The 17,489-nt window shown below is 45.9% G+C and overlaps 1 pseudogene; it reads right to left on the minus strand.

Annotated features, from left to right (window-relative positions):
* Nucleotides 1–13,054: 13,054 nt before the first annotated feature.
* Nucleotides 13,055–14,496, minus strand: LOC110293693 (10 kDa heat shock protein, mitochondrial pseudogene; annotated as a pseudogene).
* Between the last annotated feature and the right edge of the window lie 2,993 nt (nt 14,497–17,489).

Consider the following 17,489-nt stretch of genomic DNA (forward strand, 5'->3'; position numbering starts at 1 on the left):
CTATACAAGGCCAATGGGAAGAACAAAGGGTTGTTTTCTTTGCCTGCTTACACTCACTTTGCCAGGACATCAATTGAAGCCTACTTCCATCTCATACAGAAGGCCAGCAGAATCACCCAGTCTTGGGGGACTTAGCAACTACTAGATTCTTGGACTTTTCATTCACAGCTGCCCACTGTTGGGTTAATTGGACTGCAGCCTGTAAGTCATTCCAGTAAATTCCCTTTGTGTGTGTGTGTGTGTGTGTGTACATGATAGATAGATAGATAGATAGATAGATAGATAGATAGATAGATAGATTCATTCCATAAGTTCTGTGACTCTAGAGAATCCTGACTAAAACAGATTTTGGTATCAGGAGTGGGGTATTCCTGTGACAGACCTGACTGTGTTTTGGGGGAAGATTGTGAAGAATTGTTAAACTTTGGGCTAGAAAAGACATTGAGTACTGAAAGCTCAGTGGATGCTCTGTGGGAGCTTGGTGGACAAGAATGTTGACAGCAGTGCAAAAGATGGAGGCCTGCCTGGCTTGTGAAATTTCAGAAGGAAATTTAAAGTCTCGATCAAGCCGTTTTGTTATTTTGAGTTGAGATTCTGTGGTTCTGGTTAGCAGGGGCTGAAGAACCAGCTGTGATTAACAAGATACCAAAACTACTAAAGTGAAACCTTTGGTTTGCTGGGAATTGGCTGGAAACCTCGATGCTGGTTGGTTGGAGCTGAGAAATTAGTGGTGATTAAGAAGAGACCAGCATCACTGAGGTGAAATCTTCTAGGAACTGTTTCCTGAGAGCACAGAGGAGCTATGTTCCAGAGTCAGCCAATGATGGGCCTCATGCTGCAGCTGGACTTGGTCATGTGTGAGAATCACCCAGGTGGCACTGGTTTTGCAGGAATGAAGGGGTTGTGGAGAACAGCTGAGGCACTGTGAGAGGCTAGGAGAGGCCATTAGTGAAGGTGCAGTCTCAGTGGCAGCTGAAGGCCCAGGATTGAAAAAAATCATGTAAAGATGCTGAGGACTGGCACCAGCAAGAAAATCTAAGAGACACTATTATTGGGGGACATATAATGCAGTTATAGCAAGAGACCCCAGAAGTTTTGGAGATGCCAGAACCTTGGAGGTATGACCTCCAAGAACAGCAGCAATGATGGAGTGGAGCCAGCTGGATCCCAGAAGACAAGCTGTGTGTGCTACAGAAGGCAGAGCTGGAGAAATGACCCAAGCCTTTGGAGGAGTCCAGAAGATTGAGAGACTTTGAATTTTAAGAGACTATGCCGGGGCTGGTGAGATGGCTCAGTGGGTAAGAGCACCCGACTGCTCTTCTGAAGGTCCAGCGTTCAAATCCCAGCAACCACATGGTGGCTCACAACCACCCGTAAGGAGATCTGACTCCCTCTTCTGGAGTGTCTGAAGACAGCTACAATGTACTTACATATAATAAATAAATCTTTTTTTTTTTTTTTTAAAAGAGACTATGCCATCGGTCCTAATCAGTCTGCACAGCCCAGAGAACCTAGTCATGGTGCTTGCCTGAGCATGGGTGTTGCTTTTATTAGTTTCTAACTTAATAAAAGTGCGGATGTTCTTGAAAAAAAAAAAAAGAGATTGGCTATTTTAAAGGGAATGAAAAAAATTTTTTAAGATTTATTTACTTGGGATGGAGAGATGGTTCAGTGGTTAAGGGCACTGACTGCCTTTCCAGAGGTCCTGAGTTCAATTCCCAGCAACCACATGATGGCTCACTACCATCTGTAATGGGATCTGATGCCCTCTTCTGCTGTGTCAACTCAGACACCATTGGAACTATCTCTCCAGCCCATGGGAATGGATTTTTAATGTGTTTGAATTTGTAAAGACTGTGGGACTTTTAAAGTTATTTATGGTTTTAGTGTGATATCTTGGGGATGAATGAAAAAGAAAGGGTTTTGGCTTAAAAGTGATGTTTGTGTATCAAGTTGACAAGGGATCAGTTGTACTGGCTGGTCTTGTGTGTCAACTTGACACAAGCTGGAGTTATCCCAGAGAAAGGAGCCTCAGTTGGGGAAACACCTCCGTGAGATCCAGCTGTAAGTCATTTTCTCAAATAGTGATCAGTGGGGGAGGGCCCAGTCCACTGTGGGTGGGGCCATCCCTGGGCAGGTGACCCTCCATTCTATAAGAAATCAGACAGAGGAGGCCATGGGAAGCAAGCCAGTAAGCAGCACCCTCCATAGCCTCAACTCCTGCCTCCAGGTTCTATCCCTGCTTGAGTTCCTGTCCTGACTTCATCTAGTGAGGGAAGTGATCTGGAAGTGAGAGCCAAATAAAGCCTTTCTTCCCCAACTTCCTCTTTTGGTCATGGTGTTTCCTCACAGCAATAGAAACTCTAAGACAAACCCATACACATAAAATAAAATAAATTTAAAAATAGAGAGAGGCCAGGGCCTGGACAGTGGCCAGCACTTACTTTTCTACCAGAGGGCCAGAGTTCAGTTCCTAGCACCCAAGTCAAGTAGCTCACAACAACCTGTGACTCTAGCTCTCAGATCTGGCACAGCCTTTAGGCCTCTGAGGGCACTTGTATCACCATGCACACATCCGCACACAGACATACGCATATACATATAATTAAAAATTTAAGAGCAAAAATACACATTAGTGTCATCCCCTGTTTAATAGGTCTTCTGTTTTATCATGTGCCTTTCCATTGCCTGCCTGGCCCACGAATCTGCCCTCTGCCCACCCTGGGACCTCCTGTCCTGTCCCTTCTGGCCCAGTGTGCTCCTTATGCTGGCTCTTGTCCCCAAATTCCAAAGTGATCCCTCCATTTATCTAGGGCACATTTATGTGACATCTACTCTGTGCCACACACTGGGGACTAAATGAACACAAATCTTTACTCTTGGGAAATATATCTGTGTATGTATGTATGTATGTATGTATGTATGCATATGAATGAATAAGGTCTTATGTCCAGGCTGATCTCAACCTTTCATTGGCTGAAAGGGAAAACTGATGTGTGACACACAGATATGCATAGCATCCATAAAACCCTGGGTTTGATTCCCAGTACAGGGAAAAGAAAGGATGTTAGGTGATCCATAGAGTGCCAAGAGGCTTGGAGGCCTCCAACTGTCATTACCCAACTGGAAATGGCATTACCCATCACCACTCTACAAGCTAACTAGGAAGTGGCACGGTTGCCTCCACCACACGCCAAACACTGCAGCCTGCAAGCTGACATGTGGGGTCTCTGGGCACCAAGTTCTGGGTGGATAGCCTTGGTGACTGAAGTTCCTCTCATCTGGTGCCACCTCTCAAAGACTCTGCCGCTCAGTGACACCATCCTGGGGGCAGAGTCTCCGAATCATGGTAGACCTTTGGTGGACATGGTTAAATGGTATGGTAGAGTGCTTGCCTAGTGTGTAGGAAGCGCTGGATCAGAGCCCAGCATTACAGAAACCTGTCCTGTTGGCAAATGTCTGTAATAGAATCATTTGGGAGGCGGCAGCAGGAGGATCAGAAGTTCAAGGTCATTCTTGCTACCTAACAAGGTTGAGGCTTGGTTGGGCAACATAAGACAGAAATGATGGTATGTAATGTATGTTTACAAGGATTCAAATATTATACAATGTATATATATCAAATATTACTGGGATATATGATACACTACCAGTGTATATGAATTTTTATACTTTTTAAAAATATATGTATTTGCCAGGCAGTGGTACCACACAGCTTTAATCCCAGCACTCGGAGGGAGGCAAAGACAGGAGGATCTCTGTGAGTTCAAGACCATCCTGATCTATAGAGCTAGTTCCAGGACAGTCAAGGGTACACAGAGAAACCCTGTCACCAAAATATATATATATATATATATATATATATATATATATATATATATGTATGTATTTATTAACTGCATGTGTTTATGTATACTTTCAGGAGTGTAGCACATTTGTGTGGGTGTCCATTAAGGTTTGAGGGCATCAGAGCCCCTGAAACTTAGTCCCAGCACTCGGGAGGCAGAGGCAGGTGGATTTCTGAGTTCGAGGCCAGCCTGGTCTACAAAGTGAGTGCCAGGACAGCCAGGGCTACACAGAGAAACCCTGTCTCGAAAAAAACCAAAAAAAAAAAAAAAAAAAAGAAACTGGAGTTACAGATGGTTGTGGGCCACCTTGTGGGTGCTGAGAACAGAACCAAGGTCCTCTGTAAGAGCAATCAGTGCTCTTAACCACTAAGCTATCTCTCCAGGTCCCTAATATTTTTAAAGCACCAAGTTAAGCAATCTTTTTAAAGTTATAGACCTTTCTTTCTCTATCTCTCCCTCCCTCCCTCTTTCTTTCTTTCTTTCTTTCTTTCTTTCTTTCTTTCTTTCTTTCTTTCTTTCTTTCTTTCTTCCAAGACAGGGTTTCTCTGTATAGCCCTGGCTGTCCTGGAACTCACTTTGTAGACCAGGCTGGCCTCAAACTCAGAAATCCACCTGCCTCTACCTCCCAAGTGCTGGGATTAAAGGCATGTGTCACCACTGCCTGGCTTAAGTTATAGACTTTTAAAACTATTTTCAAATTATGTGTATATGTGACTGTCTGGGTGTGGGTATGTGTGTGTGAGTGAGGGCAGATGCCACCAGAGGCCAGAGGCATCAGATCTCCCTGGAGCTAGATGATAAGCAGATGTCAGTGCCCTAACCTCAACACATGGGTGCTGGGAACTGAACTCAGGTTCCCTGCAAAAGCAGTATACATCCTTATCCACAACTGAGCTCTCTAGTCCCTGGACGATCCTTTTAAGTCCTCTGACAAAATCCGTTTGCCAACCTGGAAGGTCTGAGCAAGAAGTATGTGTGTCTCTCCCATCAGTTCAAAACCTGAAGCGATGTGTGTTCAGGCAGCTTCCTCTCCTAGCCTGCCTCTTAATCCAGCTGATTTCTTTTCTCTTCTGATTTTTGCTTAGTCCTGCCTTCAGCCGTCACCTTAAAAAGAAACTGCCTGATGTGTGTGTTTAGTAAACCCATTTGGGAACATGGTGGAAAATGTAAATAAATCAAACTCGAAGAAAGATGTAAACGGAACATCTTACGGATGCGGTCTTACGGCATTGTGAGTTTCTAAGCTCCGTCAAGCTGTTTCTTCCAAGGGTAAACAGAACTCCAGCAGCACTTGAAATGGATCTCACAGAGCAGGAAGTGTCAGCAAAACACCAGGGCAGACCCAACCGGCATAGTTCACATCCCCTTGTAAACAGGAAGAGCATGTTTCTATCAGCCAAGCCTGATGAGTGGAGGGATGCGGGCATGGGGGATGTGTGCGGTAGAGGTTGGCAGCTGGATCTGTGAAGTTGGGACTGGGAAAACTTACTCTGCCACACAACCCTGTTGGGGCTAGCAAGAAGACTCAATGGGTTAAGGTGCTTGCTGTCAAGCCTAACAACCTAAGTTAGTTTGACCCTCTCCACGTGATGGAGAGCAAGAACCAGTTCTCACGAGTTGCCTCTGACCTCTACATGCATGCCCACCCATGTATACATGCACACACATGTGTATGCACACCCATGTATACACACACGTGTAATGCACACCCATGTATACACATACACATGTATGCACACCCATGTACACACACATGTATGCACACCCATGTATATACACACATATACAACCCTGGCTGGTCCCAAACCATCTTCCTGCCTTAGCCTACTCACGTGCTAGGATTATAACTGTGCACCATCATGGGTGTGCACACCCATGTATACATGCACACACACGTGTATGCACACCCATGTATACACATACACATGTATGAACACCCATGTCCACACACATGTATGCACACCCATGTATATACACACATGTGTTCACGCCCATGTATACACACATGTGTAGGCACACTCATGTACACACATGCACATGTATGCACACCCACCAATAAGCATAAATTATAAATTACCAGTTATAGACAGGCAGTGGTGGCACAAGTCTTTAATCCCAACACAGGCAGAAGCAGGCAGATCTCTGAGTTCGAGGCTAGCCTGGTCTACAGAGTGAGTTCCAGGACAGTTAAGGCTACACAGAGAAACCCTGTCTAGAGAGCATTGGGTCCTCTTTCAGAGGACCCAGGTTCAATTCTCAGCAGCCACATGGGAGCTAACAAGTGCCTGTAACTCTACTTCCAGGGGTCTGACACCCTCACCTAAATATGCACGTGGGCAAAATACCAATGCACATAAAATAAATACATACATTTTTAAAAATTACCATTTTGTTTTTCTTGAGCTTATTCTGGTTTATTAATCAAATGAGCTAACAGCACTCGTACTGAACGCTTGCAGAAATGAACAAATGTTAATTTACATTGAGTGAAACTGAACTGTTATTCTGGATTAATTTTTCCTTTTTTTAGTTCGTTCATGTGCTGAGACATGAACTCTGCCTGCTAAGCCCATTCTCTACCTTTGAGTTGCATCTCCAGCTCCAACAAACTTTAACAGCATATAGACATGTATGTATGTATGTATGTATGTATGTATGTCAGCTTAAAAATAGTTCCCAGCCAGGGGGTGGTGGTTCACTCCTTTCATCCAAGTACTTGGAAGGCAGAAGCAGATTTATCTTTGTGAGTTTGAGGCCACCCTGGTCTACACTGGGAGTTCCAAAGCCAGCCTGGGCTATATAGTGAGACCTTATGTCAAAACAAACAAACAAACAAACAAACAAACAAACAAAACAAACGAAAACAATTCCTGGCTCAGTGGGATGGCTCAGTGGGTGATGGGATCCCTGGAACCTACATGAAGAGAGAATCAAGTCCTGCAACCCGTCCTCTAACCTTGTGAGGCCATGGCATGCACACTTGCGCACACACCAACCAACCAAAGTTCCCGTGATGGCGCACAGTTATAATCCTAGCACGTGAGTAGGCTAAGGTGGGAAGATGGTTTGGGACCAGCCAGGGTTGTAGTGTACGTCTTCTCTCAAAACACAGAGAGTGTGATTTTCCTTTGAGATGATTGATAATGATCAGGAACATCTCTTCAAAGTCCAGGAACCGTATTGTCTGTCCTGAGCTCGCTGTCAGGGTCACCTTCTGCTTTTCATTTTTCTCTGAACTACTACTGCTCTTCAAAGAAGGTGGACTACAGAGCAGGGACACACATGATCCTTGTGCACAGATATTCGCACAGTGTCTCATGGAAGGCAGTTAACCCCAGCTGTGGATGTTAGCCAGAATCCCCAGCTGCAAACCTGCCTCCAAGTTCTGGGCACCGCTCTCTGTCTGATTAGCACCTTGGGATACTTGGACTTGCCCTTCAGCTCCCAAGGGCTTCTGCCTGGCTACTTCATTACGTAATTGGTTCCATTAAAATGTTGTAGGGTCCTTTAGTCTCAGCTCCAAACTTTGTCTCTGTAACTCCTTCCATGGCTATTTTGTTCCCCATTTTAAAGAGGAACAAAGTATCCACACTTTGGTCTTCCTTCTTCTTGAGTTTCATGTGTTTTGCAAATTGTATCTTGGGTATTCTAAGTTTCTGGGCTAATATCCACTTATCAGTGAGTGCATATCATGTGAATTCTTAGGATGGATCATCCAGAGACTGCCCCACCCAGGGATCCATCCCATAATCAGCCACCAAATGCAGACACTATTGCATATGCCAGCAAGATTTTGCTGAAAGGACCCTGATATAGCTGTCTCTTGTGAGGCTATGCCAGTGCCTGGCAAATACAGAAGTGGATCCTCACAGTCATCTGATGGATAGAACACAGGGCCCCCAGTGGAGGAGCTAGAGAAAGTACACAAGGAGCTGAATGGGTCTGCAACCCTATAGGTGGAACAACAATATGAACTAACCAGTACCCCGCCCCCCCCCCCCCCCCCCCCGGAGCTCGTGTCTCTAGCTGCATATGTAGCAGAAGATGGCTTAGTCGGCCATCACTGGGAAGAGAGGCCCCTTGGTCTTGCAAACTTTATATGCCCCAGTACAGGGGAACACCAGGGCCAAGAAGTGGGAGTGGGTGGTTAGGGGAGCAGGGTGGGAAGAGGGTATAGGGGACTTTCAGGATAGCATTTGAAATGTAAAAGAAGAAAATATCTAATAAAAAATTGAAAAAAAAGTTGTAGGGTGTGCATGCACACACACACACAAACACATGCTTGCATGCACACATGCACACACACACACATGCCTGTGCTCACACTTGCTCACACATGCATAGGCATTTGGAGGCTAAGAAGTTGACTTTGGGTGTTACCCTCAATTGCTCTCCACCTTCTCTCCCCCCCACCCCCGAGACAGGGTTTTTCAGTATAGTCCTGGCTATCCTGGAACTCACTCTGTAGACCAGGCTGGCCTCGAATTCAGAAATCTGCCTGCCTCTGCCTCCCAAGTACTGGGATTAAAGGCCTGAGCCACCACTACCCGGCACTCTCCACCTTCTTTTTGAGTCTCTCTCTGAACCTGGAGCTCACTTCTTCAGCGAGGCTGGCCAATCAATCACAGGGATTCTCCTAACTCTGTGTCCGCAGAGCCGGGATTACAGCTGCAGGCTACCACGCTCAGCTTCTACATGGATTCTGGGGACTGATTTTAAGTTTTCATGCTTACATAGCACTTTACTGACAGCCACTTCCCTCCGGCCCGTCTCCCACTCATTCAGCTGGCTTCATAGATTGGACTCTTTCTGGATCCTTCTCTGCTAGGTTGGAGTCCCACCTCAAATCTTTGCATCTTTGTTATGGAACTTTTATAGAAACTAGGTCACAACTGTCAAGTTTTACGTCTAACCCATGAGCCCCGCATGACCCAGGACCAAGTCTGGCTGGATCTCCCAGCGCACATCTGGATCCTGCAGCAAACCCAAGCACTAGAGTGGATGCTTCGGAATGCGGATCGTGAGGAGCATGCTTTGTAGAGCTGACCCAGAATGCGGGTTCCCTTGTCCTCTGATGGCCTACGCTTCCTAGGTTCCAGGAAGCCCTCGGGAACATCACATCTCTCAGGAGGATGCCCAGAACCAATAACCTCTTGTGACTTTCTATTTTGTCGTCTTGACATTTTTCCAAATCAAATTCCTCAAATCCAGGTTTAAAAATAGCCAAGAAATGTAATCTTCTCCACCAGAGAGCTTGGCAAAAAACAGGCTCTCAACAAAGACCGTGAGCGACTCTTACGTTCAGGCCTCTCAGCTCAGCTCAGTTCAGGATAGGGAGGAGCAGGGAGGAAGGACTCCCGGTCACTGAGGACAAGGGCATGGAGGCTGGGGCACCAGCCCAGACGGGATGGGAGGCCCTCGTGGATTTTCAGGCACACGCCCTAGTAGGAAGACAGCTGCTGGGGACTGCCGAGGAACCAAAGAACCGTTTGCCTTGGAGTCGTGGCTTGCTGGTCTCCAGCCCCACACTGGGCAAGAGATCAAAGCTGCCCTGAAGAACTGTCTCCTTAGTAATCCAAAATTCTAGCTCCTTCCCTGGGGAAGCATTGCCTGTGTCCCGGGCTGTCCTTCCCCATCCTGACTCTGGAAGCCGGCTGGTGTAATAAGAGGACTACTTTAGCTGAAGACCCACCTCAAACACCCTCTCCCAACTGCTTTTTTCTACATGGTCCATTTTTCAAAACTGCGATCTTTTTTCTCTAATGCCCATTTGTGGGTAAGGTGGGAAAAAAGGAGTGTTGGAAGGAAAGACATTCAGGTCCAGGAAAGGCCCCCAAATCGACCGCTTTGTGTTCTGTCCTCTGCGTAAGCATCCTTGTCCGGCAGTGGGGTTTTCCTGCCTCTGATGGCGCGCCTCCCTGTTAAAACACTGTGCCCTGCTTTTTCCTTTCCCTGCCCCTGGGTAAATTATTCCAGTGAACTTCTTTCCACCTCAGAGGGGAAATAGTGGGCAGGAAAAAGTGGTCTTGCGGTTGGTGGCCCCTGGCTCCGTGTGGATTCTGAACTTTTTTTTTTTTTTTTTTTTCAGAACAGGTCAAGGGAGAGGACAGAGCTCCACCCTCCAAAGGGAGTTCCAGGGACCCAGCGCCAAGAAGAGGAAGACACTTCGTCCAGACCAACCTGGGATGGTTCTCAACCCTCCTAATGCTGTGTGACCCTTCATACAGTTCCTCAGGTTGTGCTGAGCCCTAACCAACCGGAAAATTATTTTCGTTGCTACTTCATAGCTGAAAATTTTGCTACTATTATGAATCGTAATATAAATATTTGTGGATATAGAGAGGGTTGCTGAAGGGGGGGGGGCTACCCACAAGTTGAGAACCATTGATCTAGCTAATTTGCATTATGAAACACCCACAGGATAGCTACCAAGCCCTTTTCCATGCAGTTCGCTTCATTCTCAAACTCCAGTGAGATACACAAAGTGACCTCCCTCCTACAGATAGCTCAGAGAGGTACAGTGAGGAGCCCCAGGCAGCACAGCAGTGAACGGCAGATCTGGGACCTGATTTGGGGTTCTGCTCATTAAAACATTTGTATGTTGTGGGTGGGGGTGGTGGATGGTGGATGTTAAGAGAGCTGACTCTTTTACCGGAGGAGCAAGGTTTGGCCCCCAGCATTCACACGGTAGCTCACAACCACATGTAATTCCAGTTCCAGGGGATCTGACACCCTCTTCTGACCTTTAAGAGCACCAGGCATGGACAAAGTGCACAGACACACATGCAGGCAAAACACCCAGACACATAAAACAAAATAAATAGTTCTAAAAACACTTTTGTGTGTATGTATGCCTCTGAACCCAGAGTTCCTCTGTTTGTTCAAGTTTAATGAGCTTTCCCGGGGGTATCTCCAGTCTCCCAAGAGCTGGGGTTGTAATAAGCCACTACACCTACGGGTCATTACAGAGGGTATGGCACCATGCTCTGGCCTGTACATCTGCTTTCTTATTTTATTTTGTTTTTTATTTTCTTAATACTTATTTTTTGTTTGTTTGTTTGAGACAGGGTCTCACACTATGTTGCCCTGGCTGTCCTGGAACTCACTCTGTAGACCAGTCTGGCCTTGAACTCACAGAGATCTATCTGCTTCTGCCTGCTGAGTGCTGGGATTAAAGGTGCGTGCCAAATGCCTGGCCGGACCCTTTCTGGTTTTTGCTTTACCAAGGTGCTTTACCAAGCATCTTTTCTGTGTCACCACTTGTTTTTGGTGCCAGGAACATAGGGAACTAATTCTTAAAAGTTGTCCTTGGACTCCCGCATGGGTACCATGTTCCAAAGGTGTGTATGCACATAGGGGGATAAATGTAGAAAGGAAAGATTCACTACAGATCATATATCGACATAACCAGAGGTCTCACAAGGTACAGGTAAAGGATATATCGGAGCAGTGGGAAGGACTCAGGAGGGCTAGAAAAAGCAACATTATATCGGGGTAGGAGGTGTAGAGGGATGACATAGGCAGGAAAACTTCAAAGAGATCTGAGAGGCAGGAATGCTTGTGTGGGAGTGGGGGTGGGGGGGACAGTGAGGGGGTGGGGGAGTTGGGGGGTGGGGGGGGGAGATTCTCATTGTCAAAAGGAACAGAGACTGTAATGAAAAGGCCCAAAGGTAGGGGCTTGCCTGGTTCATCTGTGAACAGGGAGGTCAGTGTGCTGGCAGCCTAACAGGTAGAGGCTATGCGTAGGTAAAGGCCACTCTGCTCATGGGTGAGAATGGAGTTCAAGGGAGAAGGTGATGGATGGTAAGTCCATTGGGGTCCAGGTCAGTGGGTCAGATGTGGGGGTCATTGTAGCACTGGATTCCTGATAGGTTGGCAAGACCTAAGAATCTATGGAGTCTCATGGTTTCTGTGGATAGCTAGAAAAGGAAGCCAGCATTTGCTGAGCAGAGGTGGGGGGGGGGCAGGTCTGGGGCTGTAGGGAAGAGCAAGAATTTGGCTCAGGGAGTAGTGAATCTGTGATATGCAATTGCTCTTTGCCCTGGGCCCTGGTAACCCAAATAAGAGATGCACAAATCCATTTTAAAAGTGATTAACTTCTTAACAGCATTAACTATTTCCTTCTGATGCAAAGCTCAACAGCAAAATGCTCTTGATAGGAAAATGACCCACTACCATCGTTCACCAATGAAAACCTCCAATATATTGCCAAGTAACGGTACACACCTTTAATCCCAGCACTCCAGAAGCAGAGGCAAGTGGATCTCTGAGTTCGAGGCTAGTCTGGTCTGCAGAGTGAGTTCCAGGACAGCCAGGGCTGCCCAGAGAAATCTTGTCTCAAAAAAAAAAAAAACGAGCAAAATTATAAAAATAAATTTCATTATTATTGCATTTATATGGGTTTTTTGCCTGCATGTATGGCCATGTACCATATTGCAGTACCGATGGAGGCCAGAAGAGGGCGTCAGATACCATAGAATTGGAGTTAAAGATAGTTGTACGTGTCCATGAGGGTGCTGGGAACCAAATCTGGGCCCTCGTGAAGAGCAGGCATTGATCTTAGTCATTAAGCAATGTCTCTAGACTCCTGACCTTTTTTTCCTTTTTTCTTTTTTCCTTTTCTTTCTTTCTTTCCTTTCCTTTCCTTTCTTTTCTTTTTTTTTTTTTTTGTGGATTCTAGGTTTCAAACTCAGGTCCTTATGCTTGAACAGTTAACATTCTTGCCAATTAAACTATCTCCCTGATTACATTTTTTTGGACAGTAATAATCACTTTTTTTTCCTTCCTGGGTAATCATATATTGTTTGTATCTAAAATCATTTTTCTGAGAAAAGCTTTTACTAGTGTGATGGCTATTCTTGGATGTCAATTTGACTACATCTTATTTGTTTGTTTGTTTACTTGTTTGAGACAGGATTTCTCTTTGCCCTGGAACTCACTCTGCAGACCAGGCTGGTCTTGAACTCAGAAATCTGCTTGCCTCTGCCTCCCAAGTGCTGGGATTAAAGGTGTGCGCCACCACTGCCCAGTGGGACTTTTTTCTTAATTAAATCATTGAAGTGGAAAGAGCCTTTCTCTGTTACTTTGTTTGGGCACCATCAGTTTATTATAAAAGGGAGCCGGAGCCACGGAACTTATTTCCATAATGAAATAGTTCAGAACATCAGGAGAATGGCAGCTTCATGTAATGCCATTTCCACAGCGATTCAGTCCACATACTTTCCAAGAATGTCACCATCTCTAAATTAGAAATGATTTTTGTCATCTAGACCAACTTTGGTGCCTCCATGTTCTGGGTGAAGAACTTTGTGTGATGGTTTGCATATGGTTGGCCCAGGGAGTGGCACTGTTAGAAGTCGTGGCCCTGTGGAAGTAGGTGTGTCACTATGGGTGTGGGTTTAAGACCTTCATCCTAGCTGCCTAGAAGCCAGTCTTCTGCTAGCAGCCTTCAGATGAAGACATAGAACTCTCAGCTCCTCCTGCACCATGCCTGACTGGATGCTGCCATGCTCCCACCTTGATGATAATGGACTGAACCTCTGAACCTGCAAGCCAGCCCCAATTAAACGTTGTCCTTATAAGAGTTGCCTTGGACATGGTGTCTGTTCTCAGCAGTAAAACCCTAAGACACTTTGTCTCCGGCTTCCACACTGGCCAGTTGACTTTCCTCGCCCTTCCCTTTGACTCCTGGTCTCACAACCATTACTGTAGCTTCCAATATTTTCCTTGAGATTTTTCTGGAAGCATAATGTCACTTTTGGTTACAGTTTCGACAGTAATCCTTTCAACTGACACTCTGTCCAAGAGTGGAAGAAACTTACTGTGAAGAGAGTGGGAAGACATAATTTTATGTGGGTCTTTAGAGGTGGGGAGATCCACCCTTCTGCTGGAACCCGATATAAAGGACACAGAAGAAGAAGGCTCTGTCTCTGCCTGCTTGCCCTTGTTCTCCATGGCAGGTCTATCTCTTCACTGGCCTTAGAGCCTACTTCTTTGAGATTCCAGCATAGAGTGAAGACCAGCTGAGACATCTAGCCTTGTGGACTGAACTACTACTGGATTCTTGGACTTTCCTTTGCTAGACAGCCATTGTTAGACTAGCTGGATAACAGCCTATAACCCACTCTCATAAACTCCCTTCTCTTCTTTCTATATTTATTGTTGTCTTTTATAAAAAGAAAGAGAGGAAGGGGTATGTTTGGTGGAGTCACGGGATGGTGTAGGGGAAGGGAGTGCCTCTGCGGGCCCATGCTGAAGCATCCCTTCCTCCAGAGGGACCAGCCCTATGATGGTATAGAATAGAATAGAGTTTATTCAGGGCATGGGGAGGGGAGTTGAGAGAAAGGTAGAGAGAAGAGGGATAGTGCACAACTTTAATCCCAATACTCAGGAGGCAGAGGCAGGCAGATCTCCATGAGTTTAAGGACAGCCTGGTCTACAGAGTTAGTTCCACAGAGAAACCCTGTGTCAAAAAGAAGAAGAAGAAGAAGAAGAAGAAGAAGAAGAAGAAGAAGAAGAAGAAGAAGAAGAAGAAGAAGAAGAAGAAGAAGAAGAAGAAGAAGAAGAAGAAGAAGAGAAGGAGGAGGAGGAGGAGGAGGAGGAGAAGGAGAAAGGAAGGAAGGAAAAATTACCTGACAATTTCTTTCATGTCAGTAGATTGCTCTAGGTAGCTCACTAGTGTTTTGTCATTGATAAGACACCATGGTTTTTCTGTAGGGCTCTGATGACCTCCAGAAAGAGCCACCCAACCCCAAAGGACAGACACCTCAGGTTCCTGGTGCTGGTATACCAGCTCCTCTCCCTCTTTTCCTTTCCCATTGAGTGAGCCATCAATGAAAACATGAAACACAGAGACAGCAGCTTCACCACAGACAACTGGCAGGTAGTTCAGATCCAACGTTTCATTTCGGTTTGCTTCCTAAGGCCACTTCCAGAGCCTGGTGGCTTTAGAGGTTTAGAGCATTTGGGAAAGGCAGCATGACTGTGCCAAGACATGTGTATGGAAGTATGAGGACTACTTTTGGAAATCAGTTTTCTCCTTCCATGGAGGGCTTCGGGGATCAAACTTAGGCTTGTTGGAACGTGCCTTTAGGCAGTGAGCCAGCTCACTGACCCCAAAATTAAAAGCTCCAAAGATCTTCATCTCTTCATGTTTCGCCCCCCTTTTTTTCTTTCCTTTTTCTAAGAGCTAAGATTTATTTTATTATCCTTAATTAATATTTAATTAACATAATTAATCAATTGTGTTTGTGGGTATGCGCATGTGACTGCAGATGTCTGTGACTGGGCAGAAATCCCTCCATTTTGTCTCAACTGAAAGCAGTTTGGTTTAAACTGAAACTGAACTCCATCTCTTTTCTACTCCCATTGTGAAAAGTCCCAGGAAAAATACCCAACCCTGTTCTAGAAACTCTCAAGGCCAAAATGCCTCAGCTAATTGCTTGTTTTGGCTTCTGTTAAACCGCTTGCTTGCTTCTTGCTTTGCTTGTCCCTTCAACTGCCAACTAGGATATCATTTTTTTTTCCCCTGTGCTCTCTGCCTTTAAAATCTCCTGTAAATACGTTCAAGGCTTCTCTGTGAGAAGTCTCTCTCTCTCTCTCTCTCTCTCTCTCTCTCTCTCTCTCTCTCTCTCTCTCTCTCTCTCTCTGAGAGAGGCCAGCCAGCTTAATACAGTCTATCAGTTTGGCCATTGGTTGTGCTGAGTGGTCTTCAGGTCTCTACCCTGCAACAATGTAACAGCTGGAGTTACAGGCAGTTGTGAGCCACCTGACAGGGGTTCTGGGGAATCTAACTCAGGTCCTCTCAGTTAGAAATAAATTCAGAGCCAGGCACCATAGCATATGCCTTTCATTCCAGTGCTTGGGCTGGCCGAGGCAGGTGGATTTCTTTGAGTTCAGTGCCATCCAAGGCTACATAGTATCTTAACAACAACAAGCATTTGGTTCATAAAGAGATCACTACTCCAACTGAGGTGTCTCCATAAAGCAGACTTTTCTCTTGATCAAGAGTGTGAGTTTGGCAGAGCAAGAATATTGAACCAAGAAGGACACTTGGTTTTTGTTTTTGTTCTCTGAGGAAGGTGGTGACTGTGTCATTTCCCATTGGCTGGGGTCTGACCTCACAGTCTTTAGAGGTTGGCTGGTTCTAAAGGAATAGGAGCATAGGGGTGGAGAAAGCAGAAAGGGCTGGGCTAACTCCCTTCAGTTCCAAAAGTGCAGGAGGGTCTTTGTGTCACCCAGCGTGGGGGTGGGGTGAGGGAGGGTGTGATTAAAATATTTGCATATGAGGTGGTAGAAATGAAAAGATTTGAATTCCAGGAGGGGCATGGAGGTGTAAACCTTTAATCCCGGCAGAGGCAGAGGCAGGAGGGTCTCTGAGTTTGAGGCCAATCTATTCTACAGAGTGAGTTCCAGGACAGCCAGGGCTGTCCAGAGAAATACTATCTCAAAAAACCAAACAACAGCATAAAGATTTGAATTCCTTGTTATAAACACCCAGTTTTATGATTCTAGATAGAAAAGACTCATATTAAAGCCCTTATACTCTGGAAGAAGAAGAGCACATGCTCTTAACTGCTGCGCCATCTCTCTGATCACTTTGCTCCTTAAAAAAAAAAAAAAAGAAGAAGCTGACCTTGAATTTCTGATCCTTCACCAGCTCCCACCACACCAGTTTACACAGAAAGCTTGGCGCCCACTGGGAAAAGCACTCTACCAACTGAGCCACACTCCCAGCCCCACGCATCACTTTGGAGAGGGGCTGTGGTAGAACTGTCACACTGCCAGTCCATTGACTTCTCTTTAATGGCCAGGAGTGACATATCTAGCCCAGGCCAGGATGTGATTCAAAGTCACACAGCACACACCCCCGGGTTGTCTCTGGAACCTTTCCCGACCACCTCCTTGTTTTTTCCACCCGGATACTCCTTGTGCAGACATTTCTTGGTTCTCAAGTCTCTTTGTTTTGGCTGCAGATGCAGTCTCTCTCCTCCACCCATCCCTCTGCTGGTCTGCTGGCCATGACTCATTTCTCTGGATCCCAGCAGCCACGGAGTTCCAGGCCATTGCTTTGGGTCTTTGTTCTTGAGTTTCACCCCCACAGACACAGTGTTCCCCTGGGGAGTAGCCTATCTCTGGGATCCACTAGATGTAATTTGCCTCTCCCTAGGACCATAAAGGTGGTGCTGGCCTGCAGCTTTGAGATGGTAGAATAAAGCCACTGCTGCTTCCTTAAACAAACAAACAAAACCAAATCACCTCCAAAGCATTATAGCTTTACAATTTTGAGTGCGTGTTTATTGTGTGGTACCTGAGTTCAAAATACAGAAACACACACACACACACACACACACACACTACCCCAAGACAAACAGTATAGGAGATGGAAACAAAGGCATGTGCCCAGAATCCTAGCACTTAGGGGCAGAGGCAGTTCAAGGTCAAGGCTGACCTAGAATTCATAGCAGCTAAGTCTGGGGTTAGCCTGGGTTAACTGAGTCTCTTTCCAAAACGGAAAGGAGGGAAGAAAGGCACACAGCTGTAGGAGACACAAATGCGTTTTAGGCTAGCCCGAGATGCTGGGCTATAGAGAGAGAGCCTGTGTTCAAAACAAACAAGGGGCTGGAGAGATGATGGCTCAGT

Source organism: Mus caroli, unplaced genomic scaffold (genome assembly GCF_978045245.1).
Source record: "Mus caroli unplaced genomic scaffold, Mus_caroli_1 scaffold_6, whole genome shotgun sequence".
NCBI lineage: Eukaryota > Metazoa > Chordata > Mammalia > Rodentia > Muridae > Mus > Mus caroli.